This window comes from Lissotriton helveticus, chromosome 1_1 (assembly GCF_964261635.1).
Source record: "Lissotriton helveticus chromosome 1_1, aLisHel1.1, whole genome shotgun sequence".
Lineage (NCBI taxonomy): Eukaryota > Metazoa > Chordata > Amphibia > Caudata > Salamandridae > Lissotriton > Lissotriton helveticus.
In genome coordinates, this window is record NC_136057.1 from 1137622726 (window position 1) to 1137635583 (window position 12858).

The window sequence follows — 12858 nt, forward strand, 5'->3', positions numbered from 1 at the left end:
ACTGGAATTAATTGTTCCATTGTACAATAAGTAGTACAGAACTGAATCATGATGAATCTTATAAATTCAATTGGGTCGTAGTGTTTAGGGTGAATACTTATACTCAGAACAGGTAAAGTGATGCTTTGGCTCATAAATTTGGTACAGGGGCCTCATGAAATTTTAAGCGAGCCAGTAGTAGACTCAAACCTTGCTTCAAAAACCTCTGAGCAGGACAAGCCAGCAATTCTTGGCTGCAGAGATCATGTTCTTCACCTGGAGGCTTAGCACATTATTTTGGTCCTGCAGAAGCCCTAAAAAATCCCACTTTGCGCAGGTGCCTGAAAAGCAAATCTTGGCCCCACCTACAGTTCCCATATCATCCAGTCCAGCCTTTTCTCCAGTAGGGTTTTAGCAGGATCCAATGCAGTCAACACACAACTAGGTGGAAGTTTCTCCCACAGAGGATAGAGCCCTGCGTCAGTCTTTTGAGTTCTGTCGCTAAAAGGAGGCCAGCCAACTCATGTTTGGGGAGCACTTCAAGTCCCTTGATACATGTGAAGAGCAGGTCGCAGCCTGGTTCTCTTCTGCTGCATGTCCAATGATAACTTATTTTTTCTGAGTTTCACCAGTTCCAAATGTGATCTGGGAATCTGGTAGTGGGAAGCTATTTTTGTTATGCACACTAGCCACAGATGAGCACCAACCAAGCTCAATTATAAAATAATTCCATTGCCTGGCACTACCTTTTGCAGCAGTTCATGTTTGCCTCCCTGGACATCCAACAATACCTTGATCAGGAGCCTTTCAAAATAGCAGACATCAGTAATGTGACTTTGATAGTTGTAACCAAAAGACAGCGACCTTTAACAAAAATGCCAACAGTGTTCCAAAACAAGATAAACAGAATCGCGATTTAAACCATCAACAAGAACTTTATAAGTATTTTCTGAGTGATAAAACCATAGAGCAACTAAAAAAGAATCAAGCAATTGAGTTTCTTTTTGGCTGCTGTATTCAGCACAAACTGTATTGTACATCGAACATTTTCAAATGTTCAAAGTCTGCGTCTGGTTGCACAGAAACTTTTACAGTAATGTACCTTAGACAATTCTGAGATTTCTGTTAAATGTTTGAGGATCTTTCAAACTTAGGTTATTTCCAGAACTGAGCTAGCTACTGCACATTGCGAGTCGGCCATGCGACATGTCAATTCAAAGCAAATAAACCTAACAAAGAAAGTTTTTGTTCCAGTATAGATTCCTTTTAGCAAATTACAAAACTGCTTCACCTATTACAAGTAGGGGCCTCTGCAAATACTGTTCCCTTTATTAAGCAATTGCAAAGTCAAAGAACTGAATGCTAAATCCAAGTATTTTTATACTGAAGGCTTTAATATAATTATTCAATTTACTCTGATTCTCAGTACTAAAGCTGCTCGCTCTCTGCTATCCTTGAGATTGAACACCTCCCAATAGCTTGAGCGTGCACTAAATCATGGTTCTTAACCTTTTGATTTCTGTGAACTCCCACTTAATCATTACTTGAATCCAGGGACCCCATTGAATCCTTTTTGGAATCTGGGGACCCCTACTAAGTCATTACTGGAAAGTGGGGACCATGGTCTAACCAATCGTGCTATTCTGAAATGCAAAACAATACACAAGAATAAAAACACAAGCATTCTTCTAATACACAAATCATGAATTTTTTTATTTAATTAAACAAATATTCAAAACTAAGGGCCTGATTATAAGCTTGGCGCAGCGGAGCTGGTGCAGCGCCGCCTCCACTGTGCCCAACCTGTGCAATGCCACTCAAAGATGACCAACTGCAGTACAAGTTGGAAATGCACAACTCTTAATCCGGTTGGAGGTCCTATGGCCTTTCCCATGGTGGTGTCTTGAAAACAGCCACCGCAATGGGAGCAGCCATAAAAGTCCAGAACGGAATGGTCTGTGATGTCCATGTCATGCAGGAAATTGTGAGGGTACAGAATGGGGGGCATATTTTGTGCCCCCCTTTATGTATCCTCATGGCGGGGTGGTCATGGGGGCCCTGCAGGGTCCCCTTTGTTCCTCCACCGCCAGCCTTTTTATGGTGGGGCACCCGCCATGAAATGCTGACAGTGATGAACTCATTATCTGCTGAGCGGGACTGCGCCAGTCCCCGCTCAGCAAATTGCGTTGTGACACAGCAGCTCCACCACAAGGGAACGGCAGTCTTTTGTGCAGCCCTCGGTCCACCGCCGGCACGACTTTGTAAGTCGTGATACGACGGATCGCCACTGCTGCGCCACCACGAGTCTGGTGGTCTTGCGGCCGTTCAGACTCCTAATCAGGCCCTAAATCTTTAATTTAATGGAAAGGTTGCAGCTCTTCTAAATTCAATTGAGGATACCCATTATCCATATTATATTCTGCTTAATACACTTGCACTGCTCCCACGAATCAATCTTAGGTTACCAACTTACTTTTTAGCCTCCGATTTTAAATTACTTACATTTTACCAAATGTTTAAAAAATTTACATTTCACATTTTACGTCTTTACTTATGAACACTTTCTTAATCTGTTAATAGTATTTGATTATCTAAACCGTTATGGAACACTTGGAGTTCCCAGTCCACACGTTAAGAACTGCTCGTCTATATGGAACAGTACCCAAACTGTACCCAAGATGGCAGCAAAATCTTGCCAAAGTCTGAAATCTTGTGGGAAGTCCCACAAATTCTACTGGAACCACAGGAGTATTATGAATCCCACTGACTCAAGGAAGGAGGTGGATGTTCTGCCAGGTCACTGGGGAATGAGTCCCTCCAGAACACCTACTGAGGAACCCCATATCCACTCGTGCCAAACTGAACGTAACACCCTGTCTAGGATTTTTTTTTTCAGTAACAAACTCCCTCTTTGTGAGCTTGCTTTACAAAACAAAAAAACTTTGCTGAGTGGGCACTTTAAACATGGCACCTCTGAAAGAAGTGTCAGTGACTTTAAGAAAGCCACCCTGTTGGTGGCTCTGTTGAAGGCACAGAGATGTCAAAATGCCCAGTGGAGATTTCTAAGTATGGTGGTCGGTCTTCCACCAGAGCAGGGGAGTACATCCCCCTGCTGTCATGGCAGACTGGCTACCATACTCTAACTGGGATCCTTAACGAATGTGAGGCATGGGGCCCAGCAGAATCGAATTAGGTACGTCTAATATTTCCAAACAGCAGAAAGACGATTTATTCTAAAGTTAACTTTCCACCATATTTAGCAATGGTCTACCTTCTTGAATGAACTACAATTTTGAGAAATAATGCAAATAAAATTATAATTAATTGTGTAACATTTTCCATACCTGATTTGTGAAAAAGTGACTTTTGATCAAGGACAGGCTTTCTTCATAACGAAAAAAAGCTACAATAGCAAAACCAATAAAAATGGCACTTTGTTGCTAATCACTCTAAGGACATACTATTCTTAACCTCATCGATGCTGGTGACAGAACCACTCTGTCACCAGCCACGGACGCGCTGTGCTGGTGACGGAGTGGTTCTGTCACGGCCCGGCCGCCGCGCCAGCGCGGCGCTGATTTCTGGACTGTGCGGTGCGTTCTACTGAGCGGGCGGGGCCGTGACGGAACCACTCTGTCACAAGCACAGCGCGCCCGACGCTCGTGACGGAGTGGTTCCGTCAAGAGCATGGCGGCGCCGCGCGGCCCCACCTCCCCCCTAGCGCTGCGGCGGAATTACCGCCGCAGCCAAGGGGTTAATAGTTACCATCTTCTGATTTTAGACATTGTGCACTCAGCCAAATAGGGTATAGGCACGGTTAGGGATGATTCAGCTAATACATAAAATTATGTTATCTACATGTCTATTGACATATTTTGCTTCAGTGATTTAGGCTACAGCCATTAAGGCTATACCATTAGGCCTGAGGATATTATTTTACAGTCATGCATGTGGATGGTGTAAATGTATAATGCAGTCCACATGTGGCATTCAAACTTTTTGCCACATTTCCTTCACCAGAATATAGTTGTTGTACTTCAGGGTTAAGCAGGCCATTTGTATTTAGCCAATCTACACCATTTTCAATGCCAGACCACACCAAAGGAGAGGCTGAATGGTAGTCACACACTTCCCAGAGGCAGGATTACGGGAACACCTACTAAAAAATGTGGGGCACTATAAGCAGATGCCCATTCTCACAGGTATGCTATCTGTTTCTGGCCATCTACTCTTCGTAGGCTCTAAAAAGTCAGAGACGACTCCTGGCAAACATATATTGAAAGACTGCCTCCAGAATGCTCTGTCTTCTAATTATGTCTTCTGTGGCAGTTGTTTTTGCTATTGTGATTAAAATCATTCACCTTGCTGCTAGTTGTGTTCTTTCACTGTTTTCTTTTAGTTTTTCAAGCATCACAGGTTTTTTTCCAGGGAATTGGGTCTTCACACAATAAATTCAAAGTATGAGAGCTTCAGTCCAGTCATCAGTTCTTCAAGGGAAATTTCGGGTTTGATTTAATCAATGATACATCTGGTTTCTTTCCTGGTTGTCCATAAAATTCTTAGAAGTCTCCTTTAACACCACAGTTCACATGCATCCATGCTCTTCCTGTCCTCTTTCTTCACTTTTTAACTTTCGCATCCATACAGTGTCACAAGGAAAACCACTGCTTGTAAAATTCTGAGTTCTTTTAGATGCATTGATTCTTTTGAAAACCATTTACAAGTCTTTAATCAAACCTCTGCCCAGAGCTAAGAGTACATTTTTACTGCTGGATCATTTATCATGGATAGTTGATCCAACAAGACAGGAGCGAGCCACCATTTCTAGGTCTTCTGGATCAACTTTAAAACAGGGTGCTGCACTTTGGTATACATTTTTTTCTTGCATTTAGTCATACATTTTTTCAATTATCCAGCTGATGTCAGCAATTATACTCCTTGTTCTCCATCTTTATCCTGAACCCAGCTTACACAGTAGGTAGGTTTCATACTACGTAAGGCTATAACGACAGTTAATTATCCTGCCAGTTTATCAGATTAGGGAATATTTATGGCAGTTTACAAGGTCTATGAGGTCTCTTTTCTCTATTGGGTATTGGGATGTAAAATGATCTCTTCCAATCTGTTGCTTACTATATTGTTTTACAAATATGTTAGCATAGTTTGGTAGGCATCCTGACTGAATTTTCTTTCTGTGGCTAGTAATATTTATGTTCCAATGTCATCAATTTCTGTCTCTTTCCTTATTGGCAGAGACCTTAGGGCTGAACTGACTACTTCTTTCATTATTAAAGATTCTTGTGTGCGTGAAATTAATATAATCTAGGGTATCCTGGATGTTGACATTATGAAGGCTCTTTTTCAATGTATACCTGAGTCCCACCCCATAAACATGCAAAGGAGGCCAACTTATCTTTTCTTTAAACACCTACTCAACAACCTGTAGTGTAACTGAATGAGTCACCATGTTAGAAGAGCAAAAAGAGCAAGAAAAGCAATTAAGTTCCACTGATCTTAAACAAAGCTGGGCATAGATGGTGTAGTTCCGTAGTCGTGTTGTTTTTGGAAAATTTCTATTCCGTGACCTCTGTTTTTGACTTCTTTTTGATTTTGTTGTATTTACTGTTTTGACAACGGGCTGAAGGTCTTCGTTGTTGAATGATTGATTTTGCGTTGAGTCAGCCGTATTGCTTGCTGCCCCTGTACTGGGTATATTCTTTGTATCAGCCGTTGTCCTTGCTGCTTTGCCTTCTCTTTTTGGGCTACCCTTTGCACTTCCCGTGATGACAGAACCAGGAAAGGACAAGGAGTATAAGGAGCGCCATCGATTGTTTTCGGTATGCCACTGAGCAACCATCCTGGCATACACGATTGGTGCCATTAGCCCCATACATTAGGTTTACACAGAAGGTATACTATACTATTAATCACAGTGTTTTTAGGGTATGGTATTACACACACATATGAATCTACTATCCTTTCATGAGTAGATAAGGGTCCCTAGGTCCTGATGAAATGCAGGGATCCTTTGGACTGTAACAGGCATAGAACATGTTGACCCCTTCTTTCACATGCACTAATTAGGGCTTGAGAGGTCCATCATAACCTGCTTGTGCCTCCACTTTCTAGTTTTTTTTAACCATTACATAGGAACCCAGCAAATAAAGAATCTTTTGGATCCCTATAGTTATTCCACACCTTCCACTTCTACTCTGGCTTCTTGTTACCTCATGCCATATTACTCCACTCTAGTCATATCAACAAAAAGAGAAGACCCCTGGCAAAGAACCCCCTGAGGGGCCCGTTGGTCATTGCAGAGCCAGCCCAACGAAGAGCTGCCCGATGATGAAGCATGATACCCCTTGGGGGAGGACCCTTGATTTTAAAGGAGCCATACCCCCTCCTTCTGTACACACTTAGAGCTCCCTTGTCCTCCTCCCTTCTGCCCTTTTCTCTCCCCCTACACACTGCATGCCCTTTGTACTTTCTACCCTTAATAGGGCCAAGTCAATTTTTTGGGTGGGCCTGTGCTGGTCCGTCCGCTCTTGACTTTAATGTCTAAGCTATCAAAATGTCTTTGCTAGAGGATTCGCGTGCCCCCATGTGTTTGCCTCCATGTTTGTTTTTGACTTGTTTGTTGATTTCATATCCTTCAGTACCTCCCTCAAAACCACAGTTAGGGAGCTTAGGTTCTCCAGCATTGAGGAGCATGTGCATATAAGGGTGAGTTCCATTGTGTGTTTGGGCGCGTTTGATTAGCTTATTCAGGTCGGGGATTTTCTGGTCAATTCCAGCCACACAGGCTGCAATGTTATTCAGCTCTTTTTAGGTCCATTTTGAAAGAATGGGTGTACAGTCATAATATCGAGTCTTTTATTTCGACTGGACAGAATATCGAGTAAAAAATATAGAATGGACATAATATCGACTAGACATAATATAGACAACAAAAATATCGACTAGAGAAAATTAATATCGAATAGAATGGACATAATATCGAATCAAAAATATAGAATGGACATAATATCGACTAGACATAATATAGACAACAAAAATATCGAATTTAAGGTAAGTTAATAATAATTTTTATTTTTTGTGTAATATAAGTCTGTAGCGGGTTGTGGGTTTATAGGGGAATAGGGTGGGAAGTACTTTAATTCTAATTAATTAAATATGTTAATTTATTTATTAATATCTATTTAGAATTAATTGTTAATTAATTATTAATTGGTAATTAATTAAAATATAATTGGCAATTAATTATAATTGATTAATTGATAAATATTTTAATTTTAGTAATTTATTTTCTGTAGCGGGTTGTGGGTTTATAGGGGAATAGGGTGGGAAGTAATTTAATTATAATTAATTAAATATGTTAATTTATGTATTGATATTTATTTAGAATTAATTGTTAATTAATTATTAATTGGTAATTAATTAAAATATAATTGGTAATTAATTATAATTGATTAATTGATATATATTTTAATTTTAGTAATTTATTTTCTGTAGCGGGTTGTGGGTTTATAGGGGAATAGGGTGGGAAGTAATTTAATTATAATTAATTAAATATGTTAATTTATTTATTGATATTTATTTAGAATTAATTGTTAATTAATTATTAATTGGTAATTAATTAAAATATAATTGGTAATTAATTATAATTAATTAATTGATAAATATTTTAATTTTAGTAATTTATTTTCTGTAGCGGGTTGTGTGTTTATAGGGGAATAGGGTGGGAAGTAATTTAATTATAATTTATTAAATATGTTAATTTATTTATTGATATTTATTTAGAATTAATTGTTAATTAATTATTAATTGGTAATTAATTAAAATATAATTGGTAATTGAAAATAATTTATTCATTTTTAAATTGTAAATTAATTTATTGTTAATAGGTAATTAATTAGTATGAGAAGGCAATTTTTATAATTAAATAATTTTATTTTGTATTTATAAATAAATATTTAATATTTGTATACACTTTTTTAATATTTTAATTATTTGTAATTGGTATTACTATTTATGTTATTTATATATATTTGTGAAGTATTTACTTTCCCTACTATTGCACTCTCTGAAGTTGGAATAGTAATTTTAACCCCTACGCTATCCAACACTTTCCCTACTGTTGCACCCACTGGAGTGGGTATGCAACGTTTACAACGCTACTTTTACTATGCACTACCATTACAACAAAACTTTTAAATTGCAAAAACTTTTACAACGCATACATTTACAAAGCATGTTTTTACAACGCAGATACCGTTACAACGCATACTATTACAATGTAAGTATTAGTAAGTATATAATTATTTTTAAAAGGTTATATGTTTGGGATTTTGGGTAAAGGGGTATTTTTAGGGTTCAGGGTCAGTTTTCAGTTTTTGGGTAAAGGGGTATTTTTAGGGTTCAGGGTCAGTTTTCAGTTTTTGGGTAAAGGGGTATTTTTAGGGTTCTGGGTCAGTTTTCAGTTTTTGGGTAAAGGGGTATTTTTAGGGTTCAGGGTCAGTTTTCAGTTTTTGGGTAAAGGGGTATTTTTAGGGTTCAGGGTCAGTTTTCAGTTTTTGGGGTAAAGGGGTATTTTTAGGGTTCAGGGTCAGTTTTCAGTTTTTGGGGTAAAGCGGTATTTTTAGGGATCAGGGTCAGTTTTCAGTTTTTAGGTAAAGGGGTATTTTTAGGGTTCAGGGTCAGTTTTCAGTTTTTGGGTAAAGGGGTATTTTTAGGGTTCAGGGTCAGTTTTCAGTTTTTGGGTAAAGGGGTATTTTTAGGGTTCAGGGTCAGTTTTCAGTTTTTGGGGTAAAGGGGTATTTTAAGGGTTCAGGGTCAGTTTTCAGTTTTTGGGTAAAGGGGTATTTTTAGGGTTCAGGGTCAGTTTTCAGTTTTTGGGGTAAAGGGGTATTTTTAGGGTTCAGGGTCAGTTTTCAGTTTTTGGGGTAAAGGGGTATTTTTAGGGTTCAGGGTTAGTTTTCAGTTTTTGGGGTAAAGGGGTATTTTTAGGGTTCAGGGTCAGTTTTCAGTTTTTGGGTAAAGGGGTATTTTTAGGGTTCAGGGTCAGTTTTCAGTTTTTGGGGTAAAGGGGTATTTTTAGGGTTCAGGGTCAGTTTTCGGGAAAAGGGGTATTTTTAGTGTTCAGGGTCAGTTTTCAGTTTATGGGTAAAGGGGTATTTTTAGGGTTCAGGGTCAGTTTTGGGTTTTTGGGGTACAGGGGTACTTTGTAAAAATAAAGTAAAATTACATTTAAATTAAATTTATTTAATAAATTATATTAAATTATATTATAATATTTTTTATTAATTTATATTCAAAAAATTATTATATACTTACCAATACTTACGTTGTAATGGTATGCGTTGTAAAGGTATATGCGTTGTAAAATCTTGCGTTGTAAATGTATGCGTTGTAAAAGTTTTTGCGTTGTAAAAGTTTTGTTGTAATGGTAGGCGTTGTAAAAGTATGCGTTGTAACGTCATACATCCCTGGAGTGGGAATAGTAATTTTAACCTCTACGCTATCCAGCGCTTTCCCTACTGTTGCACCCACTGGAGTGGGAGTAGTAAATTTGACCTCTACGCTATCCAACACTTTTGCTAATGTTGAACTCACTATAGTTGTAACAATAAATTTTAAACATTTTCTAAAATGTTATATATGTTTATTTAATAATATGTTATATATATATATATATATATATATATATATATATATATATATATATATGTGTGTGTTATTTTTGGTGATATAATTTTTTTAATTATATAAATTATTTATTAAAATTACATTTTTTTATTAATTATTTCTAAGTTTATATTAAATATATTTATTACTATATTAGTTTTAACTTAATTTTAAGACATTTAAAAAAATCGATATTTTGACAGTCTATATTTTTGTAAGTCGATATTTTGGAGTCGATATTTTGGTACTTACCTGTTTGAAGATAGGGAGTCGATATTTTGTCAATCGATATTTTTTACTCGATATTTGTGTATCTCGATATTTGTGTCGTCGATATTATGTCAGTGATCCGAAAGAATGATATGTCTTTCTCATGAAGGATGGTCTTTAGCATGGAGGACCAAGTGCTGTTGTCTGACTGACCATTGTGGCATTTAAAAGGGATGGGCTCCTTAGTGTGGAAAAGGTCTTCTCTATGCCCTTTGTTGGACCCTTTGTTGGGCTCTACGGTCATTCTCTGACACATAAGACTCCAGGAGTTAGTTCCACTCATATTGTGTTAGATCACAGAATTCCGTTCCTGCGTCAGCTTCTACATCTATGGCGGTCTTTGCTGGAGGCTAAGGAATTTGGGTTGTGTCAGTCGTTTCTTTGCTGTTTGTTTTTCTTATTCCATCTACTGACCTCTGCTGGGCTGAATCGTGGGTCGGTTTGGGGGTTCTTCTTCCTGTGCGGTCCTTAGCCGCTAGGTCCATTGGCTGATCTGCAACTTGGCGGGGGCTCAGTTTTGACTTTTTGGATGTGCTGCTGGTGTATGCATTTATTGAGGTCAGAGTTATATTGCACATGTTTAATACCAAAACAACAACACATTTAATACAAACATATTCTATTACTATACGTGTATCGCTGCCTGAGTGCGGGTGTGTGAGTGGCTGTGTGAATGACTGTGTGGGTGTGTGAGTGGCTATATGAGTGTGTGACTGGGTGTGTTAGTGGCTGTGTGGGTGTGTAAGTGGGTATAGGAGTGGCTTTGTAAGCATATGTGTATGGGTTTGAGTGACTGTGTGGGGGTGGTTTTGTTGGTCTGTGAGTGGTTGTGTGAGTGGCTGTTTGGGTGTGTGAGTGGGTTTGTGAGTGGTTATGTGGGTGTGCAAGTGGGTGAGTGAGTATGAGTGGCTGTGTGTGTCGAGTGGCAGTGGGCATATGTGAGTGGTTTTGTGTGTCTGTAAATGGGTATGTGTTTGACCGTATGGGTGTGTGAGTGAGTGTTTGAGTTGTTGTGTAGATGTCGGTGTGAGTGGGTGTGTGAGTGGCTGTGTGGGTCTGTGAAGGGGTATGTGAGGAGTGGAATTATTTCACTGAGGGCAATTATATCACTGATGACATCATCCAATGATTGTGACAGTTTTCAAACATGTATACTAAGGTAAATGGCTGAGAGACGCCCTGTAGCAATGAGTGGGTGTATAAGTGGTATATATGGGAGTATGTGGATATGTGAGAGACTATACATGCGTGAGTGGGTGTATGAGTGAGTGAGTGGGTGGGTGTGTCAGTGGGTGTATGAGTAAGTGAGTGGATCTGTGAGTATCTGAGTGGGTCAGCCTGTGGGTGTACCTGCTCACTCACCCATAAAGTCACTCATGCACTCTCCCATTCACCATTTACAGCCACTTAACCACTCACTCACTCAGCCATACAGCCACTCTCTTACTAATACAGTCACTGACAAAGTCACCTGCTCACACAAATAAAAACTCATACAACACTCACTCATTCATACAGACTCTCACATACCTACTCACTCATTCATATACCACTTAAACACCCACTCACTCCCCATGCAGGTACTCTGACAGCCACTTACTCACCCATATAACTACTCACACCCCCACTTATTCACTCATACAGCTACACACACCCACTCACACACAGAGATAGACAGTTACACAGACACCCACATATTCTATGTTATAAAATAGAATTACTCATTAGTAGTACACAAAGTAAACTAATGTAACTTTTTTGATATATTAGTATATATGTTTAACACTCATAAATGTTTAGAAAACACTCACAATAACTCAATGATGTCATCAGTGATATCATTTAACATGTCATGAGTGATTTAACTGACTGTGTCATGAGTGATGTAATATGTGAGGTCATAAGTAGAGCATTGTGGGGCGTAGTTTATAGTTAGCTCAGGTAATTATAACTACAGAATAGCACTGGTTTGTAGGAGTGAAATCTGAGCCTAACAATAATGTCCCTGTAATGTATGGTCTTTTCAGTGAATTTCTGTTTTTTAATTATATTTCCTAACTGTAATGTCCCTGTAACCTCTGCTTTTTTTCACTGAATTTCTATGGATCCTTTTAATGTTATTTCCTAACTGTAACCTGTAAACTTTGAGACTGAGTGCATGAGTGGCTGTATAGGTCAGTGACTGGGTATGTGAGGGGCTGAATGGGTCTGTGAGCCAGTGTGTGAGTGGCTTTATGAGTCTGTGCATGGGTATGTGAATAGCTGTATGGATCTGTGAGTGGGTGTATGTGTGCCTGTGTGGGTCTCCGAGTGGGTGTATGAGTGACTGTATGTGTTATGAGTAGGTGTGTGAGTGGTGCTATGGGTCTGTGAGTGAGTGTCTGTGTGTGTCTGTGAGTGAGTGCATAACTGGTGGTATGAGTCTGAGAGTGGGTATGCAAGTATCTCTGTGGGTCTGTGTGTGTGTGGGTGTGTGAGTGGCTGTTATGGTCTGTGACTTGATTTGTGAGTGGTGCTATGGGTCTCTGAGTGGGTATGTGAGTGGTTGTTTGGGTCTGTGAGTGGGTGTGTGAGTATCTGTGTATGTTTGAGTGGGGTGTGAGTGGTGCAAGGGGCCTGTGAGTGGCTGTGTGTGTTTGGGTGTGTGGGTCTGTGAGTGGATGTGTGAGTATCTGTGAGTGGGTGTGTAAGTGGTGCTATGGGTCTGTGAGTGGGTGTGTGAGCAGTTGTATGGGTATGTGAGTGGGTATGTGGGTAAGTGGTTGTGTGAGTGGGTGTTTAAAAGTTGTGTGGGTCTGTGAGTAGGTGTGTGAGAGGTTTTGAGGATCTGTGAGTGGGTGCCGCTCGTAGTCGCATTGCTGAGGAACCGTTTCTGCCCGCTGAACTGCGTCCTACATTGACTTGCCTGTGACTTGGGAGCCCGTG

At 39.3% G+C, this 12858-nt stretch overlaps 1 protein-coding gene across 1 annotated transcript in view; it reads left to right on the top strand.

Moving 5' to 3' along the window:
* Positions 1-12858, top strand: part of MGAT4C (MGAT4 family member C) — a 1165419-nt gene that overhangs the window by 1132385 nt on the left and 20176 nt on the right. The gene's annotated exons all lie outside the window — the stretch shown is intronic.